The 20,631-nt window shown below is 47.2% G+C and overlaps 1 protein-coding gene across 1 annotated transcript in view; it reads right to left on the bottom strand.

Moving 5' to 3' along the window:
- TMEM141 (transmembrane protein 141) overlaps window positions 1-20,631 on the bottom strand; it is a 79,813-nt gene that overhangs the window by 42,961 nt on the left and 16,221 nt on the right. The gene's annotated exons all lie outside the window — the stretch shown is intronic.

The raw sequence follows: 20,631 nt of genomic DNA, 5'->3' as shown, positions 1-20,631 counted from the left end.
CTGCGAAGCCAGGGAAGCACCCTTCAGGCGGCCCCTGAAGCAAGCCAGAGCCGCTACCTGGACTTTAAGGGAACTGAGCGACAGGCCTTTCTCCAGACCTTCTTGCAGGAACGCCAACACTGAAGAAATTGGAGCAGTGAAGGGAGAAAGTGAGCCTGCATCACACCACATTGCAAAGGTACGCCAAACCCTGGCGTAAGCAGTAGAAGTAGAGCGCTTCCTCGCTCTCAGCATAGAGGCGATGACCTTGTCTGAGAAGCCCTTCTTCCTCAGATGCTGCCGCTCAATAGCCAGGCCGTAAGACCAAAGGGGGAGGGATCCTCCATCACCACGGGACCCTGATGCAACAGGCCCTGCTCCGCTGTCAGCCGCAGAGGGCCGTCCACCGAGAGCCTGATCACGTCCGCATACCAGGGACGTCTGGGCCAGTCCGGACCCACCAGGATTACCCGGCCCGGATGCTTTGCCACCCGGTCTAGCACCCTGCCCAACATGGGCCAGGGCGGGAACACATAGAGAAGCTCCTGTGTCGGCCACTGTTGGAGAAGAGCATCTACTCCCAGAGATCGAGGGTCCCGTCCTCTGCTGAAAAAGTGCGGCACTTGGCAATTGGCCGATGACGCCATCAGATCTAGGCTCGGCTAGCCCCAGCGCTTCGTGATGTCCAAGAACGCCTAAGCCGATAACTGCCACTCTCCGGGATCCAAGGTATGGCGACTGAGAAAGTCCGCCTTGACATTCATGACTCCGGCAATGTGGGCCGCCTACAGCTATTCCCGGTTCGCTTCCGCCTACTGGCATAGATTCATGGCCTTCTTGGCTAGAGGGGCGCTCTTGGTACCTCCCTGGCGATTGACATAAGCCACAGCCGTGGCATTGTCCGACAGGACCCGTACTGGCTTCAACGCCAGTACCGGGAGAAACTCCAAAAGCGCCAACCGAATGGCTCTGAGTTCCAGGAGGTTGATAGACCACTTTGCCTCTGCAGGGGACCACAGCCCATCAAAGAGGCGTCCGTCGTGACGACAACCCACTCCGGGGTCAAAAGAGGCATCCCTGCTGACAACTTGTCTGTCCTCAGCCACCAGCTCAGCGCCTTGCGCACCGCTAGGTCCAAGGAAAGGCGCACAGCGTAATCCTCCGACACTGGAGTCCAGCGCTGCAGCAGAGAGAGTTGTAGTGGTCTCATATGAGCCCTGGCCCAGGGCACTACTTCCATCGTGGCCATCATAGAGCCCAACAGCTGCACATAGTCCCAAGCCCGAAGAGGAGAGGCTACTAGGAACTGGTCCACCTGAGCCTGAAGTTTGACAATCCGATTGTCCGGCAGGAACACTGCCCACCTGGGTGTCGAAACGAACTCCCAGATATTCCAGGGACTGAGTCGGGTGCAGCTGGCTTTTCTCCCAGTTGATGATCCACCCCAGGGAGCTCAAAAGAGCAATCACCCGGTCTACAGCTCTTCCGCACTCTGCATAAGAGGGGGCTCGGATCAACCAATCGTCCAGATAAGGATGCACTTGTACTCCTTCCTTTCGTAGGAAGGCCGCGATGACCACCATTACTTTGGAGAAGGTCCGCGGAGCAGTAGCCAACCCGAACGGGAGGGCTCTGAACTGGAAGTGTCGGCCCAGGACTGCAAAACGCAGAAAGCGTTGTTGAGGAGACCAGATGGGAATATGCAAGTAAGCTTCCTTGATGTCCAAGGATGCCAGGAACTCCCCTGCCTTCACTGCCGCTATAACAGAGCGGAGAGTCTCCATTCGGAAGTGCCGAACTTTCAAGGCCCGATTGACCCCTTTGAGGTCGAGGATAGGCCGCAAAGAACCTCCTTTCTTTGGTACCACAAAGTAAATGGAGTAACGTCCCTTGCCAAGCTGATCTTCTGGCACCGGAACGACCGCACCCAGGCGGATCAGATTGTCCAAAGTCTGTTGCACTGCCACAGCTTTGACTGGAGACTTGCAGGGAGAGTGCACAAACCCGTCTCTTAAGGGTCGGCAGCACTCTAGCTTGTAGCCGTCTCTGATGACTTCCAGCACCCAAGCGTCTGAAGTTACCCTGGTCCACTTGCCCAGAAACGAGGACAGGCGTCCTCCAATCTGCACTGGGCCATGGACCAGGGCCCCGTCATTGGGTACGAGACCCTGGGGGAGGACCGGAGGATGCACCTCCGGGACGGCGGTCTCTGAGAAATGAATGCTGCTTGGGGGAGAAGTTCCTCTTGAAAGAAGAGGGGGCAGAGGAGCTCGACTTGCCCGGGCGATACCGACGGGCTTCCTGAAACCATCCTTTGGAGAAACCGGGGCGAGCACCACTGGCCCGAGCCCCGACCTCTGGTAACCTCTTGCCCTTAGACGTGCCGAGATCGGTCACAATTTTGTCCAGCTCGACCCCAAAGAGCAGCTTGCCTTTAAAAGGCAACTTAGCCAGGTGAGACTTAGAGGCGTGGTCCACAGACCAATGCTTCAGCCAAAGCCAACGCCGCGCAGAGACTGTCTGAGCCATACCTTTAGCTGAGGCTCTCAAGACATCATACAGCAAGTCTGCCAAATAAGCCAAGCCCGATTCCAAGGCCGGCCAATCAGCCCTCAAGGAAGGATCCGAGGGGGAAGCCCGCTGCAGAATCGTCAGGCACGCCCTGGCCACATAGGAGCCGCAAACTGAGGCCTGCAAACTTAAAGCAGCCGCCTCGAAGGACGACCTTAAGGCCGCCTCCAATCTTCTGTCTTGGGCGTCCTTTAGGGCCGTGCCACCTTCCACCGGCAACACCGTTTTCTTAGTCACCGCAGTGATTAAAGAATCCACGGTAGGCCAAAGGAAGGCCTCCCATTCACCTTCAGGCAGAGGATAGAGGCGGGACATAGCCCTAGCCACTTTCAGGCTCACTTCTGGGACATCCCATTGAGCTGCAATCAAGGTGCGCATTGCCTCATGCACGTGGAAGGTTCTAGGCGGGCGCTTCATCCCCAGCATAATGGCGGAGCCAACAGAGGCTGAGGGAGAGACGTCCTCCGGAGAGGAAATCTTCAAAATGCTCATGGCCTGCACTAACAGGTGGGCAAATCCTCTGAGCGAAAGATCCGCGCTGCAGAGGGGTCATCCGCTCCATCCGAGCGAGAATCCGTCTCCTCCAAGGAATCCCCAAAGGACCGTTGGGAGAACTCAGATACGCTGCCCTCATCTACATCAGAGGAAACAGAGTCCTCTAGGGCCTGGAAATCCACCCGAGGGCGTTTGCTTCCGGAGGCCTCAACCTCTTTATCAGACAGGGGGGCAGGGGCAGCGTTTTGCATAAGAAAAGCCTGATGCAGCAGCAAAATGAACTCAGGGGAGAATCCCCCCGAACTGTGCACTTCTGCAGCTTGGGCCACGGCCCTAGCCGCACCCTCAACCGGTGCTCGCAAGAGCGGGGGAGAAACGTGCTGCGCATCCAAAATGGCGTCCGGCGTGAAACTCCAAGAAGGAGCCGCGCGGGAAGAACGGCGCTTAACTTTGGCCGCTTTCTTACCGTCGCCCGAATCAAGGGCGACCATAGTATTAACGTCTCCCAGCTCGAGGGCAGCCCAAGAAGAAGCCGTCCGAGCAGAGTGGCCGGCCAACATGGAGTGGGCGAGCAGCGGGGGATGGGCGCTTATGGCGGGAAAAACCGCCGCAACGGAGGAAGAACCGGGACACTGACCGGTCTCCATACTGATGCTCAACAAAGGCGATTCAGGCTTTGAAACCCCCGCATCCCCACTAGACGCACACACGCGGTCCGGGGAGCGAATCTTCGAGCCCTCGCCCTCCGACGCCATAAGCCACGTGGAGACCGAACGGGGAACCCCCTGCCCGCTATAAAAAGGTAAAATTACCTGCTTCTCGCTCCGAGCTGTAACGAACTGGTGTCCCAGTGAGCAGCTGTAATAAACGTTGAAATAAACGCCCTTAAAGGACGTCCAAAATTTTTTTTTTTTTTAAACGGAGCCAGCGGGAGGGGGGAGAAAAGGAGGGACCTGGCACCACCAGGTTTGCACTTGCTCAAGAACAGCCCTCAACCCCAGGTACTCAATAAAACCTAAAGATTAGGCTTGGAGACCTAGCCAGAGCTGCTGCTGTGTGTGACCACCACCTGCTGAGATAGAGAACATACTGAGGAGTTTCCGGCAGCACATGATCACATATAGGGAGGCAAAAGGATTGCTCTCTATCTCCACCTGCTGGTAGATGGACACAACTCCACCAGTCTATGGATTGATCAGCATGATGATCTGGAATATACTACTACTACTGCTTAACATTTCTAAAGCGCTACTAGGGTTACGCAGCGCTGTACAGTTTAACAAGAAGGACAGTCCCTGGTCAAATGGAAAGAAGACACTGCATAAAACAGAAGACACTGGGACCAAAGCAAATAGAAAAAAAACAAATGCTCAGACAACAAAGGTAGAAAAAAGTATTTTATTCTGAATGTATTAATTGGAATGTCAGCTTTTGGAAATTTGCATCTGTGATATTTTGCATGTAAGTTTCAATTTTTCTAGTATTGGTGCATGCCGAGTCTAACTTCTTGAGGTAACTTTCCAGTTCAGTATTTTGCCTTCATATTTTTTTTATTTCTAGTTCCTTGTGTCATATCTGTTGTCATGTGTTTTTGATGTGCAATCAAGGTTCAGGATTCTGCTAGTGTGTAGTATTTGCAGGCCTTTTTGGGGTTTTTTTTCCATTAGGAAGTGTACTGGTGTTTTAGAGCCCGGTGTAATTACAGTGCTGCCTTTCCACGCATAAGGTTGTAGCTCGTCGTGTCCTTGGAATTAGTTCTGTTATGGTTTGGTAAGGTTATGAGTGAGTTTTTGCAAAAGCTTGTGTATAGTGTTTTGCACTGGAGAGATTGTGTGTTGGCCTTACTGAGATGGCACAAAAACATCAGAAAGGGTAGAGAGCCTAAATCATGACACACTACCTCTTGAAGAATCTACATATAGAGCTTATGCATTGCTAATGTCTACACTGGCATGGTATGGGAAAGGGGGTGGGGAAATACTACTAGAGAGGAAGAAGGAGTGCTGGGTAAGGAAGAAGGAAGGAAGGGAGAAAGAGCTGGATTTTTTGGGAATAACCATAATATATATGTATGAAATATCTCATACATAGTCATTATGGTTATTCCCAAAAAAGGCAGTTCTTTCTCCCTTCCTTATTACACTGATACTTTAATATAATACCCCTCTTTCCGTTTTTTATCCACTAAACCTTTTTCTCCCCATGACAGGGAGTTTTTTTTGGTGGTAGTGGTTTTTTCGGAAAGGAGGAGGAGCCCATGATGTTGGCCATTTCAGTGGAGTCCTAACAATATGGTTCCCTGGGCCATTGAGGCTACTTTATAAATTATTTAATCTATAATAGTATATATCATAGTTGTGCATTCACCTACAGATAGTATAGCAGGAGTGTTATATAGATTTTTTTGATTTTCATATACTTAATAGTACCATCAATATTTGTAGCATTAGAGCTAGAAGTTATCACCACCTTAATCAAAGAGGTAATAGCAACATGCTAATGACAAAGTGCCTCATGAAAGACTCCAGAGGAAACTGGAGAGTCATGGGATCAGAGGTAGGGTATTACTATGGATTAGGAACTGGTTGAAAGATAGGAAGCAGAGAGTAGGTTTGAATGGTCAGTATTCTCAATGGAGAAGAGTAGTTAGTGGGGTACCGCAGGGGTCTGTGCTGGGACCACTGCTTTTTTAACCTATATATAAACTAGTAAAAAAGGCCCGTTTCTGACACAAATGAAACGGGCGCTAGCAAGGTGTGCCTCTGAGTGTGTATGTTTGAGAGAGTGTGTGTGAGAGTGACTGTGTGAGAGAGCGAGAGACATAGTGAATGTGCGAGTGTGTGTGACTGTGTGTCTGAGAATGAGAGTGTGTGTGTGAGAAAGACAGAGTGTGTCCCCCCTCACAGCTTCAGGGTGGTTGGCTCCCCTACCTCCAGCTGTGATGGTCGAGCCCCCCCTTCCTTCCTTCCTGCCACCCACGTTCAGGTTCGTTCCCACCGTCCCTCCCTCCCTCCCTCCCACTGCCACGGTCAGGCAGGCTCCCGTCCCACCATCGTTCATGCTGGCTCCCTGGCTCCCACGTTCAGGCTGGCTGGCATGCTGGCTACCTGTCTCCCTCCCTCCCACTCTACGACGTTTAGGCTGTCTGCCTGCCTGCCTCCTTCCCTCGCACGTTGTTCCAGGTTCGCTCCGTGAATCGCTGTTACCCTGTCTTATTTATTTTGCAACGGTTTTTTGTGTCGAGACGCTCTGTTTATGTTTGTTGGTCCGCCTCCGCGCCTGTGCCTTGTGTGTTTCAGCACTCGAGAGGCTGCTGCCTCCCTCCTTACCTCGCACGTTGTGGCTGGCTTTGTCCGTGAAACGTTGATACCGTTTATTTTGGGGGTTTTTCGGGACGCTGGTTTTGTTTTTGTTGCTCCACCTCCGCGCCTATGCCTTGTCCGTTTCGCCCCTCGAGTGTCAGTGCTCCGCCCTCGACATCATCACGTTGTGACGCGAGGGTGGGGCAGACACTCATGGGCAAACCGAATGTCTATGCCACCTCAAGTTTCCGGCTGAGGCTTCATTAGAACGTTGGAGGTGCGTTTTATTTATAGAGATGACCTAGAGATGGGAGTAACTAGTGAGGTAATTAAATTCACAGATGACACAAAATTATTCACGGTCGTCAAGTCGCAGGTGGAGTGTGAAAGATTACAGGACCTCGCAAGACTGGGGGATTGGGCGTCCAAGTAGCAGATGAAGTTCAATGTTGACAAGTGCAAAGTGATGCATGTGGGTAAGAGGAACCCGAATTACAGCTATGTCATGCAAGGTTCCAAGTTAGTAGTCACAGAACTAGAAATGGATCTGGGAGTCATCGTGGATAAGACGTTAAAAACTTCTGCTCAGTGTGCTGCAGCGGCTAAGAAAGTGCACAGAATGTTGGGTATTATTAGGAAAGGGATGGGAAACAAACACAAGGATGTTATAATGCTGTTGTATCGCTCCATGGTGCGACCGCACCTCAAATATTGTGTCCAATTCTGGTTGCCACATCTAAAGGAATTGGAGAAGGTGCAGAGAAGGGCGACGAAAATGATAAAAGGGATGGAATGACTTCCTTATGAGGAAAGACTAAGAAGGTTAGGGCTCTTCAGCTTGGAGAAAAGGCGGCTGAGGGGTGATACGATAGAAGTCTACAAGATAATGGGAGTAGAGCAGACAGATGTGAAGCGTTTGTTTACACTTTCAAACAACAATAGAACCAGGGGACACAAGATAAAGCTAGAATATGGAAGATTTAAAACAGACAGGAGAAAGTTTTTCTTTACTCAGCATGTAGTTGGACTCTGGAACTCGTTGCCGGAAAATGTAGTGACAGCAGCTGGCCTTACGGAGTTTAAAGGGGGTTTGGACAGATTCCTGAGGGAAAAGTCCATTGAACATTATTAAAAATTAAAAAAATATTTCAGACTGGTTTCGGTCAACATCGGTATTCTCGGCTACTCAAATGGAGACGACTCTCACCCGGGATACTCATTTTAGTTGCCTGCTCCATGTGGGAGGAGGTCCATTACCACCCATATTAACAGACTCATATATCCTCCCCACAGCAAAAGCAACCTGGAGGTGGATCTGTCGTCACCATCAGTTCTCAGCAAGAACGACTCCATTTATGGCTATTTGTGGTAATCCTGGCTTCCCCCCAGGGAATATCTATCCTGCTTTTGCCAGATGGCGGAGGAACGGGCTAATCTATTTAGTCCATGTACTAACAGAAGAGGGTCAGATGCGGTCATTTGAGGAGTTACAAAATCAATTCAGACTACTACCCTCGGATCGTTTCCATTATTACCAACTGAGACACTACGTCCATAGCATCCCATGGACAACACTAACAGAAGATGTGCAGGAGGAGCTGTCCTCCGCCTTTTCTTTGCAATCACAAACAAAAGTGCCAATGCGGATGCATCACAGACATATTAGAGACTCAGTACAGGAACCCAACTATATGGCACTGGCAGCGTCTTGGAGTGAGGAGCTGTCAGTGTCAAGGCCAACTCTCCAGGACTTTGTTCGCAGTATCCAGAGTTCCTCAAAATTGGTGTCGTATCAAGAGATGGATTATAAGTTTATAATGAGGATACATATGTCACCTCAAAGGGCATTCCATGCAGGAGTGTCCCCGGACGGAGCATGCCCTAAGTGTCTGGCCCAGGGCGCTACTCTGGGCCATATGTTGTAGTCCTGTCCCAAGATAACAGCCTTCTGGACTAATTTATTAAAGTATACTTCGACACTGTGGCACACACCATGGAAACGCACTCCCCTTTTATTGATTGTTTGGAAAACCATTACTGGCCACCCCCATACCAGCAGGATATAAAGGATTTGTACGCAGAGCAACTACAATAGCGAAAGCAGTTATATTGAAAGAATGGATTTCCTCCAAAAGTCCTACCATCCAACAATGGCGCAGTAAAATGATTGACTATATGAGGTTTGAGTGGAGAGAGGCTAAGTCTGACTCCAGGTTTTCAGAGTTTGCCTTCTTTCGTATTTGGACACCCTTTTGGCAAACGCTCACGCCAGCCGGGAAAAGTCACCTTATGAACATGTGAAGCCCTGTGAGAAATTAATGTATATGTTTGCTAATAAGTATCTCACTATCAAGGGAAGGAGGGAGGGGGGAGGTAGGGAGGGAGAAAATGTGAGCAATATCTTTGCATTTGGCAGAGTTGGTAGATATATGAAAGACTCAAATGTTTCCAACATAAGTTGCAATAGTTGTTACAACGAGTTCAAATTCTGTATAATGCTTTATTTTACACTTACTTGGTTGTAATTGATTATCTGACTCACAATAAACAGAAATTGAAATAAATAAAAATTAAAAAAAAATTTTAATGGGTTTTGCTGGGTTCTTGAAGCCTGGATTGGCTGCTGTCGAAGACAGGATGCTGGGCTTGATGGACCCTTGGTCTTTTCCCAGTATGGCGGTGCTTATGTTCTTAGAGCATCTCACACCAAATCGAAGGAGATATTTTGAGGTCTTACCAAGGGTGTAAGGGTCTTCAAAGACTCCAAATTAACTTCATTTGACAGAGCTTAGGGGCAAGGAAAACTCTCTCTTAAACCTCCAGAGTTTGGTGAACTAGCTGAAAAATCCCATCCCTTGAATCGGAGTTCTCTCTTTCTGCAAGGATAACTAGGGCAAACCCACACTCCGAGAGCTCTCTTCTCCAGTAACCATGACTACTTGTGATATGGACCACTGCAGCTGATTTTCGGTGCTGAACACCAACACAGGGGAAAGGGGTGCTTGATGCACATTCCAGCCAAGAGTGACATTAGTATCTCCCATGGCAAAACAGGGCTCTTAGCACTACCCCATGTAAGCCGCATTGAGCCTGCCATGAGTGGGAAAGCGCGGGGTACAAATGTAACAAATAATAAAAAGCAGAATGCAAATGCATGATAAACCTATTCCTCCCCAATGATCGGCGAGCAGCGCACCAAACATTAGTGCACTGTCCACAACAAACCCTACACCAGCTTGAAGCTGGCGTTAGGGATTACAGACCACTGGGGAGGAATAGTGAGCCTTGTCCAGCATGCATTTGCATGCTAGCATGCTCCCCAATCCCTCCAATGCAGCAGCCCCCGCCAAAGGAGCAGGAACCCGACCCCTCCCCAGCGACACTGGGGCTGGAGGTCTGGTGGACCTCCAGTCCTCCCCCCCCTGACACAGGTTCAGGGGGGGCTGGATATCCGGTGGCCCTTCCCTACCCCCCTACCTTCATTGGAGGAGGGAGGTGGCCTCCCTCCTCTTCCATTAGAGCTGCCTCGAAAATGGTGGCACCCAGCCCTGCCCAGTGCCTCCTGGGATGCACTGGGCAGGGCTTCACACCAGTTTCTCCCTTATATGGTGTGAGGCCCTGTCCAGCGCATCCCAGGATGCACTGGGCAGGGCTGGGCGCTGCCATTTTCGAGGCACACCGATGGACGAGGGAGGCCACCTTCCTCCTCCAACGAAGGTAGGGGGGTGGGGAAGGGCCGCTAGACCACCAGATCGGAGGAGGGATTGACTCGTGGCCCAGGCCACCAGGGCTGCATGTGAGGGGTTGCTAGGGGAGGTTAGGGGGGCTAGAGACCCACTGGATCTCCAGCCCGCCCGAACCTGTGTCAAGGGGGTTGACTCGCGGCCCACTAGGCCACCAGGGATCTATTCAAGGGGATGCTAGGGGGGGGGGGGGGCTGGAGACCTACCGGATCTCCAGTCCCCCAAACTTGTATCAGGGGGGACTACAGGTCAGAACTCCAGCCCCCGTGCCGCTTGGCTCGGGGTGGGGGGTACTTGGGGTCTTGTGGTTCCGTGGACCTCCAGTCCCTATGTTTGACAGGTCTGGGCTTTTGACAGCTTAGACCTGTCAAACAAGTGCGGGAGGATTGTGCCTCAGCAAGTCCTCCCACACTTTTACGCTATGATCAGAGATAATAGTGTGCGTAAATCTGCGCACTTATCTCTAATCATAAGGGTGGTAAAACCCCGCGCACTGTTGCAATGCTATTTTTAGTGCACTGTTTGGAACAGCGCAGGGCTTTTGATCATCTGCCCATTAGGCAGGCGAAGGCTTCTGATCTCACCCTTAAGATGATGTCAGTGTAGAATTTTGATGTCTCCAAATTAGTGGCTTATCATTTACATGTTACAACAGCACAGTTCTGAATAACAAAGACCATACCAACAGGCAGACTCTGTCTTGAAGGAAATCAAACCTACTTGCAAAAAAAAAAAAAAAAAAAAAAAAAAAAAAAGATATCCTCATATCAAAAAAAACTCTATACAAAACAAAGGCTGAGAATCAGGTGTATGATGAAAAGACTTCCAATTCCTTCATGTATAAAAATAAAGGGGCTCAGTGAAAGAGACATACATATACCTGCATACAGACACCCTGACGGATACCTTCCATCAGATTCGTTCTTGGCCTGAATCTTACACCCCCATAGCTGTTGCTCTGTAACAATCTTGGGCAAGTGCTATACATTTGTAACAAGTTTTCATTTTAGGTAAACCATCCTTTACAATACAAATGCCTGCCTCTGTGTATTATTTTGCTATACCCATGCCTCTGGGAAGTGGACCCAGGACCATCTAAATCTGAACAGTTATTTAATAGTTTATTTATCATTTACAAAACCTATCAAAATACATCAACATAGCAGCTTCACAATAAAAGCATGTAACATACCGTGATTCTTCAGCATGTAGCTAATACAATAACATAACTGAAGCCAATATGAAACAGAAAACTGAGAGCCACAGAACAGTTAATAGTTCATGTTTATTTTGATATACCTCAAATCATTAAATATCTAAGTGGGTTACAATAAACCTACAGCAAAAATGTAGGCAGGGGGTTTGTGCGTGTGGAGATACCAGAAAAAAAAAAAGGTACTGGAAAAGGGGCAGCGGATAGAAGGCCAAACATTGGGGGTTAATTCACAGCATCAAAATTGTAAACAATATATAGGTTAGGGGGGGAAAGAGAAAAACAAATAGAATAGAATAGTGGCCCTGTCACAGCAGCTAACGAACAGGAGAGTAGAAAAGGTAGTAGTATTCAAGGTTTAAAAGGGTCAGTGACCACCCTAAGGAGAATGCCAGATAAAAATACTTCGCCCAATATTCAGTCTGACCATCTCAGACTGATTCTAATCTGGATATTTAACACCATTGTCTGGGCACTATCATTGAATATCCAGGTTAACCACCATTCCAGAACTTATGCGAGTGCCAGCCGATATTCAGTGTTAGCATCCTCATAGCTAAGTGGGCAAAGATAGGACTGCCCTTTGTGGGCACCAGCGCTGAATATGGATGGTGTCCATATAACTGCTAGAAATCCTGAGTGGTGTAGAAGGAATCAATTTTGTGACACAGAAACACTCGCCCTTCCAAGCTTTGCCCATGTCAAATTCTTTTGCAGCACTGCATCATTATGATGGCGAAAAAATAAGTACTGTGGTAGAACCAGAGGCAATTAAAATAGCACAACCCCAGAAACATCCCACAACTAATGACAGAATTGTGAAAAGCAGAAAATTATTACTACTCGGAGACTCCATTATCAGAGGCATTAACTTAGGAACACAGTTCAAGGGTTCCAACGTAGTGAAATGTCTTCCAGGATCTTCAGCTACAAGATGTACAGACCAAATACTGAAAGTGATCCGAGAAGAGAGCGAGGCTTCAAACGTTGATGTTGTAATTCACCTGGGGACAAATGACCTGGCCAACAATAGCAAGTTTACAGCACAGAGAGCGTTCCCAGAAGCTTGGGGAGGGACTGAAATCTTTGGTTTGGACAGTGGCTTTTTCTGAAGTAATTCCTACGTTGGGGAGGGGAGAGGAAAGACTACGCAAAACAGAGGAATTCAATAAGTGGCTTGAGTCTTGGTGTAAAGAAGAAAGTTTTAGATACATAGGAGAATGGGGTAATACATGGAAAAATAACAGGCTGTACTGTAATGATGGGCTACATCTTTCTGTGATGGGAAAAAGGATCCTTGGGGAGAAATTCAGACAGTATGTTTCTAGACATTTAAACTAGAGGGCGGGGGAGACAAAAGGAAACAGGGGATTTCAGAAAGTCACCCCCAGAATAAACATGATGGCAGAGGGAAAGGTCATGTAAATATAAAAAACCACCCAAACTCACTAAGCACATGGAAAGCTATGTGCACAAATGCTCGTAGTCTAAGTAAAAAGGTTCAAGACTTGCAAGCCCTGATGTTTGAAGAAAACTTGGATATTGTTGCTATTAAGGAGACATGGTTCAACGATTCTCATGAATGGGATGTGACCATAATGAGCTATAATCTTTTTAGGAAGGATAGAGAAGGCCGAAGAGGTGGAGGAGTGGCTCTGTATGTGAGAGACAATATCAGAGCGGCTGAAATGCGGGCAACCTGGGGAAAAGAAGAAGCTTTATGGATCGTCCTGGAAAGAGAAGATGGAATCAGTATCCACATGGGAGTTTATCTACAGACCTCCTGCGCAAACGAAGCTAGACAAAGATCTGATAGAAGATATTCTAAAGATTGGTATGAAAGGGGAGGTGCTATTGTTGGGAGATTTCAATTTGTCTGACGTGGACTGGAACGTCCCGTCTGCGGAATCGGAAAGAAGTAGGGAGATTGTGAATGCCTGTCAAAATGCCTTGTTCAGACAAATGGTGACGGAACCCACGAGGGGTTGATGCTGGATCTAGTGCTCACTAATGGAGGTAGTGTTTCCGATATCCGGGTGGGTGCCCACCTTTGTAATAGTGATCATCGCACCGTATGGTTTGATATAAGGGCGAAGGCGGACGCACAAAACTCAAAGTACTTTATTTCAGACGTACTGATTTTGATAAAATGGGGGCATAACTGAAGCAGGAGCTGTTGGCATGGGAAGGCGTAGGAGAAGTGGAAAAACAGTGGTCCAAGCTGAAGGCTGCTATAAATATGGCAACTGACCTTTTTGTGAGGAAAGTCAACAAAAACAAGAGAAGCAGGAAGCCTATATGGTTCTCCAAACAAGTAGCTGAAAAAATAAGAGCAAAAGAGGCTTTGTTCAAGAAATACAAAAGAACGCAATGAGAGGATCACAGAAAAGATTATCGGATTAAACTCAAAGAAGCGAAGATGGAAATATGGCTAGCGAAAGCACGAGCGGAAGAAAAAATGGCTAAAGATGTAAAGAGAGGTGCCAAGACTTTTTTCAGATATATTGGAGAAAGTGGAGGAGTGGCCTAGTGGTTAGGGTGGTGGACTTTGGTCCTGGGGAACTGAGGAAGTGAGTTCGATTCCCGGCACAGGCAGCTCCTTGTGACTCTGGGCAAGTCACTTAACCCTCCATTGCTCCATGTAAGCCGCATTGAGCCTGCCATGAGTGGGAAAGTGCGGGGTACAAATGTAACAAAAATAAAATAAGAGATAGGAATGGAATTGCGAGACTGAAAGATAATGAGAATGGCTATGTGGAGAGTGATGACGATAAAGCAAACTTGCTAAACAATTATTTCTCTTCAGTGTTCACGGAGGAAAATCCTGGAGAAGGACTGCGGTTGGCTGAGGGAATGTCTGGGAATGGAGTGGATACTGCGCCGTTTACATAAGAGTTTATAAACAGCTGGAGAATCTGAAGGTGGACAAAGATATGGGGCTGGTTGAGATACATCCCAGCAGTGCTTTTTTTGTAGGAAAAAAGGTACCGGTACTCATTATGGGTGGGGGGTCACCATCTATGGCTCCGCCCCCTATGGTAGCCACACCCCTTATATCAGCCGTGGCACATATAAGCAGTATCATTAAAAATACTATACCAGTATAGGAGCAAAAAATAACTTGTGATTTTTTTTCATTATAAATAATTTCTATAAGGTGTCACAGCTCTAGTATACCCAGTGCAAAATAAAACAGCAGATGTAAATTCTCAAATTGGACATCTTCCAAACACTAAAATGAAAATAAAATGATTTTTTCTACCTTTGTTGTCTGGTGACTATTTTTCTGAACATGTTGGTCCCAGTCTCTGATTCTGAAGCTCTTTATCTGATCCCTTAACTCCGTTTCCAGGGCTTCCTTTCCATGTATTTCTTTACTTTCCTCCTTCATTTCTTGCCCTACATCCATAGGTAAAAGCTGAGTCCTCTGCGGACTTGACTGAAGGAGGTATAGTGGACCCAGCTTTTGCAGATTTTCTCCTCTTTTCCCTTTCCCTCACCTTGTCAGTATGCATCTCCTTCCTCTCTCCATCATATCCAGCATTTTTCCTCTCCCCCTCCATCCATGTCCAGCATTTCTCCTCTCTCCTCCCCTCCATCCATGTTCATCTCACTTCTTCTCTCTTCCCTCCCCCTCCATCCATGTCCAGCATTTCAACTCTCTATCCTCCCCTCCATCCATGTTCAAAATTTCTCCTCTCTCTCCTAAATCCATGTGCATCTCCTCCTCTGTCTTCCCTCCCCTCCATCCATGTCCAGTATTTCTTCTCTTCCCCTCCACTCCATCCATGTGCATCTACGTCGTCTGTCTTCCCTCCCCTCCATCCATGTCCAGTATTTCTCCTCTCTCCCTTCCCCTCCAACCTTGTGCATCTCTTTCCTTCCCTGCAATATTTCTCCTCTCTTCCCTGCCCTCCACTCCATCCATGTCCAGCATTTCTCCTCGCTCCCCTCCATCCATGTGCATCTCCTTCCTGTCTTCCCTCCACTCCATCCATGTCCAGCATTTCTCCTGCCCTTCCCTCCATCCATCCATGTCCAGAAACTCTGCTCTCTCCCTTGCCCTCTCTTCCCATCCATGTCCAGATTCTCCTCTGCCCTCCCATCTGTGTCCAGCGATTCTCCTCTCTCCCCTGCCCTCCATGTCCAGTGATTCTCCTCTGCCCTCCCCTCTCATCCCATCTATGTCCAGCAATTTCTCCTCTCCCCTGCCCTCCCCTCCATCCATGTCCAGCGATTCTCCACTGCCCTCCCCTCCCTGTCCATTGATTCTCCTCTGCCCTCCCCTCCCATCTATGTCCAGCGATTTCTCATCTCTACCCTGCCCTCCCCTCCATGTCCAGCGATTCTTCTTTGCCCCCTATCCTCCCCTCCATGTCCAGTAACTCGCCCCAGGCCTCCACCTGCCCCCCCTTTTAAGCCCCCATCGAGTTCCAGCACCCTACCCCACCTGCCTGCCCTTAGCTTCTTGACAACCCCACCCCCTGCAAAGCATTTAAATCTTTTATTATTTTTTTTTACGTGAAGTCGTAGCGCCGGCGTTAGTGAGAGGACCAGGCTCGCCTCCTCCTGCCTTCCCTTCGTTCCCTCTCAGTGTCCCGTCTTCTTGTGATGTAGTTTCTTGTTTCCGCGAGGGCGGGACATAGAGGGAAAGAAGGGAAGGCAGGAAGCGGTGAGCCTGGTCCTCTCACTAACGCCGGCGCTGCGACTTCACATTAAAAAAAATAAAAGATTTAAACATGTCGTGGGGGGGGGGGGGGCTGTCGGGAAGCTAAGGGGGGGCAGGTGGGGCTGGGGCGCTGGAACTCAACAGGGGCTTAAAAGGGGCGTTGCGGGTGGCAAGAACGGAAAGCAGGGCTGGGGAGCTAAGGACAGGTAAGTGAGCCTAGGAAAAAAAGGTGCCGGAATGCTGTACCGGCGCGTACCGGCACAAAAAAAGCACTGCATCCCAGGATACTGAATGAGCTCCTTCAGTATCCTGGGATGCAGTGCTTTTTTGTGCCGGTACGCGCCGGTACAGCATACCTGGCGGGACCTCTTAAAGATTTATTTAATAGATCTTTAAAGACGGGAGAGGTTACGCGAGATTGGAGACGAGCGGATGTGGTCCCTCTTCACAAAAATGGAGACAGGGAAGAAGTGGGAAACTACAGACCGGTAAGTCTCATGTCAGTGGTAGGGAAAATAAAGGAGTTGCTGCTGAAAGAAAGGATAGTTAACTTTCTAGAAGCCGACGGGTTACAGGACTCGAGACAACATGGCTTTACCAAAGGAAAATCCTGCCAAACAAATCTTATTGACTTTTTTGACTTGGTGAACAAAGAACTGGATGAGGGACGTGTGCTAGATTTAATCTACTTGGACTTCAGCAAAGCCTTTGATACAGTCCCCCACAGAAGACTTGTGATTAAACTGAAAGGGTTGAACTTAGGACCGAAAGTGGTGGATAAGAAACTGGTTGACCGACAGGTGGCAGAGGGTGGTGGTAAATGGAATCCGCTCGGAGGAAAGGAAGGTGAGCAGTGGAGTTCCTCAGGGTTGGTGCTGGGGCCTATTCTGTTTAATATATTTGTGGGAGATATTGCTGAAGGGTTGAAAGGAAAGGTGTGCCTTTTTGCAGATGACACAAAAATAGCCAATAGAATGGATACCCTGGAGGGAGTAGAAACGATGAGAAGGGATCTCTGAACATTAGAAGAATAGTCAAGGGTTTGGAAGTTAAAATTTAATATCAAGACGTGTAGAGTGATGCACTTGGGGTGCGGAAACCTAAAAGAGAGATACCGGATAGGAGGGGAGAGATTAGTAAGCTCGACTCAGGAGAGAGACCTTGGGGTGTTAGTGTCAGAGGATCTGAAGGTGAACAATGCGACAAGGCCACAGCCGTGGCCAGAAGGATGCTAGGCTGCGTAGAGAGGGGCATAACCAGCAGAAGAAAGGAGGTGTTGATGCCCCTCTACAAGTTGTTGTTGAGGCCCCACTTGGAGTATTGTGTTCAGTGTTGGAGGCCATATCTTGCTAAAGATATAAAAAGACTGGAAGCGGTGCAAAGAAAAGCTACGAAAATGGTATGGGATTTGCGTTGCAAACCGTATGAGAGGCTTGCTGACCTGAACATGTATACCTTGGAGGAAAGAAGAAACAGGGGTGATGTGATACAGACGTTCAAATATTTGAAAGGTATTAATCCGCAAACGAACCTTTTCCGTAGACGGGAAGGTGGTAGAACTAGAGGACATGAATTGAGGTTGAAGGGGGGCAGACTCAGGACTAATGTCAGGAAGTATTTTTTCACGGAGAGGGTGATGGATATGTGGAATGCCCTCCCGCGGGAGGTGGTGATGAAAACGGCAATGGAATTCAAACATGCGTGGGATAAACACAAAGGAATCCTGTTTAAAAGGAATGGTTCCGTGGAATCTTAGCGGAGATTGGGTGGCGACGCCAGTAATTGGAAACAAAACAGGAGCTGGGTAGACTTCTACGGTCTACGCCCTGATCGTGACTTAATAGATAGGGATGGACTGGAGTGTAAATTTTAAGGGGCTTCGATGTTAGCTTCAGAACTTAGTACAAGAACAGTACTGGGCAGACTTCTACGGTCTGTGCCCTGAGAAAGGCAAGGACAAATCAAACTCGGGTATATTTTATTTATTTATTTTGTTGCATTTATATCCCACATTTTCCCACCTATTTGCAGGCTCAATGTGGCTTACAATATAATACAACTACAATCACATTGACGGAATAGAGAATCAGATAAGGTGCATAGGAATATTATGGCAATCAGATTAACGGAGAAGAATTTCAGAATTATTGCTATTAAGGTTCATACGAAAATTATGTTGATTAAGAAGTGGGTAAGTGGATAACAACATAATATAATGATATCAGGACAAGGTATAACTGTAATTAGGATAAATGGATAACAACATAATAATATCAGGACAGGGTTAGATTATCAGTAATTAGGGTGTAAATAAAATAGGCAAAATAAAAGTTCCACTATAAAATTGTGTCTGGTGTAGTTTAGGAGTCAGTTCGTTATCAGGGATCCATTTTGTACGCTTTTTTGAACAAGTCTTCAGTAGTTTCCGGAAGGTCATCAAGTCGCATATTTTTCTTATAGTGGTTGGTAATTCATTCCATCGTTGTGTACAGATGTATGAAAAGCTAGATGAATGTATTGATTTGTATTTAAGTCCTCTGCAATTGGGATAATGGATGTTTAAGAAAGTACGTGATGAACTTTTGTTGTTTCTCTCTGGTAGATCTATAAGGTCTGACATGTAAGATGGGGCATCTCCATAAATAATTTTATGAACTAAGGTGCATATTTTGAATGTAACTCGATCCTTTAGTGGAAGCCAGTGTAATTTTTCTCTAAGGGGTTTAGCACTATAGTATTTCGCCTTTCCGAATATCAGTCTGGCTGCGGTGTTCTGGGCAGTCTGGAGTTTCTTAATGGTTTGAGCTTTGCATCCCGCATATAAGGAATTGCAGTAATCCAAATGGCTCAATACCAGTGATTGCACTAGTTTGCGGAATCTCTCTCTTCTCTTGGGAAGAAAGGTTTTATTCTTCTAAGCCTCCACATTGCATAAAACATTTTCTTTATAACATTTTTCACGTGGTTATCTAGACTAAGGTTATGATCGATTGTTACACCTAAGGGTTTCAGGTTGTCCGCAACAGGAAGTGTGTGATTTAGTATATTTATATTGGTATAGTTGATTTTATTATACTGCAATGATAATATAAGGCATTGTGTTTTTTCTGCATTGAGTTCCAGTTGGAATGCATCCGCCCATGATTCATAACTTGGAAGCTGAGATTAATTTTATCTACAATTTCAGACAAGTCATTTTTATATGAGATATATATCGTCACATCGTCAGCATAAATATAAGGGTTAAGGTTTAGGTTGGATAAAGATCTGGCTAGTGGTAACATCATTAAATTAAAGAGGATTGGGGAAAGCGGAGATCCTTGTGGCACACCACATTCAGGTCTCCATGGCGATGATATGATTGATTCAGATATTACCCAATATGTTCTTGCCGTTAGGAAACTATGAAACCAATTCAGTACATTACCTCCAATTCCAAAATATTCAAGAATGTTTAATAATATACCATGGTCAACCATGTCGAACGCGCTGGACATGTCGAATTGTAAAAGAAGAACATTGTTACCATTTGCAATAATTTATTTAAATTTGGTCATGAGTGTTACAAGAACTGTTTCGGTGCTGTGATTGGCACGGAAGCCAGATTGGAATGTGTGCAATACTGAGAAGCTGTTCAAGTAGTTGGTTGTTTAGTTACCAGGCTTTCCATCAGCTTGACTACCAATGGGATGGATGCCACTGGATGATAATTAGATATATCATTTAGGTTTTTCTTCTGGTCTTTGGGAATTGGTGTTAGTAGGATATTTCCTTTATCCGTGGGAAAGGATCCATGTTGAAGCATGTGTTTCAGGTAGGAGGTGAGATCTACTATGAAACGCTGGGGGGGCAGATTTTATTAAGTATCACATACCATGTAAAATGAGTTTATCTTGTTGGGCAGACTGGATGAACCGTACAGGTCTTTATCTGCTGTCATTTACTATGTTCTTCCCTGATGCCACCTACAGACCGTCCTGGCCCTAACTGCACTGTGCTGCAGTGATCAGAGGAGATTATTTAGCAGCACAGTATGGTTAAATGCCACTGAATATATGGGGACAGCCCGCTGAATGGGGTTAAGCAGGCAGGACTCTAATAAGTCTTAAGGGAGGCCTTAAACTTCTTAAAAGAGGACTCCATCCTACTATCTAAGTGAAAGTTGTTCAACAGAGTCGGGACCAACTCACTGCAGCAGGAGGGCCTTGTACTGTCCAATCTAATTTCATGAAGGGAGGGTATGATCAGAGATCATGCTGGAAGGAACAAAGAGGCCTAAGTAGTGAGTATGGAATTAGTAGGCTAGAGGGAAATAGAGGGAGACTGACATATGGGCCTGGTGGGAAGTAGTCAAAATCTTGAATAAGAATCTGGTAAGATACTGGAAGCCAATGCTCAGGCAGAAGGAGGGAGCTGACCTGGTCAAATTTCTTCTATCCAAGAAGGAGCTTAATAGACGTGTTTTGTATCATCTGGAGTCTTTTGAAGCAGGATGAAGGACGTCTTTAATTCAGAGAATTACAATAATCAACTGGAGATCAGTAGGGTAAGAGCTTATTATCTAAGAGTGAGCCTAGGAAGGTTATGTGGCATGCTGAGCAGTGAGGAGACTTAGAATGCAGAACAAATTAATTCAACACCTCTGCTGCCCTTCCAGTG

This window comes from Microcaecilia unicolor, chromosome 6 (assembly GCF_901765095.1).
Source record: "Microcaecilia unicolor chromosome 6, aMicUni1.1, whole genome shotgun sequence".
Lineage (NCBI taxonomy): Eukaryota > Metazoa > Chordata > Amphibia > Gymnophiona > Siphonopidae > Microcaecilia > Microcaecilia unicolor.
The sequence above is the reverse complement of the archived record's forward strand: the minus strand, read 5'-3'. Positions and strand labels throughout refer to the sequence as shown.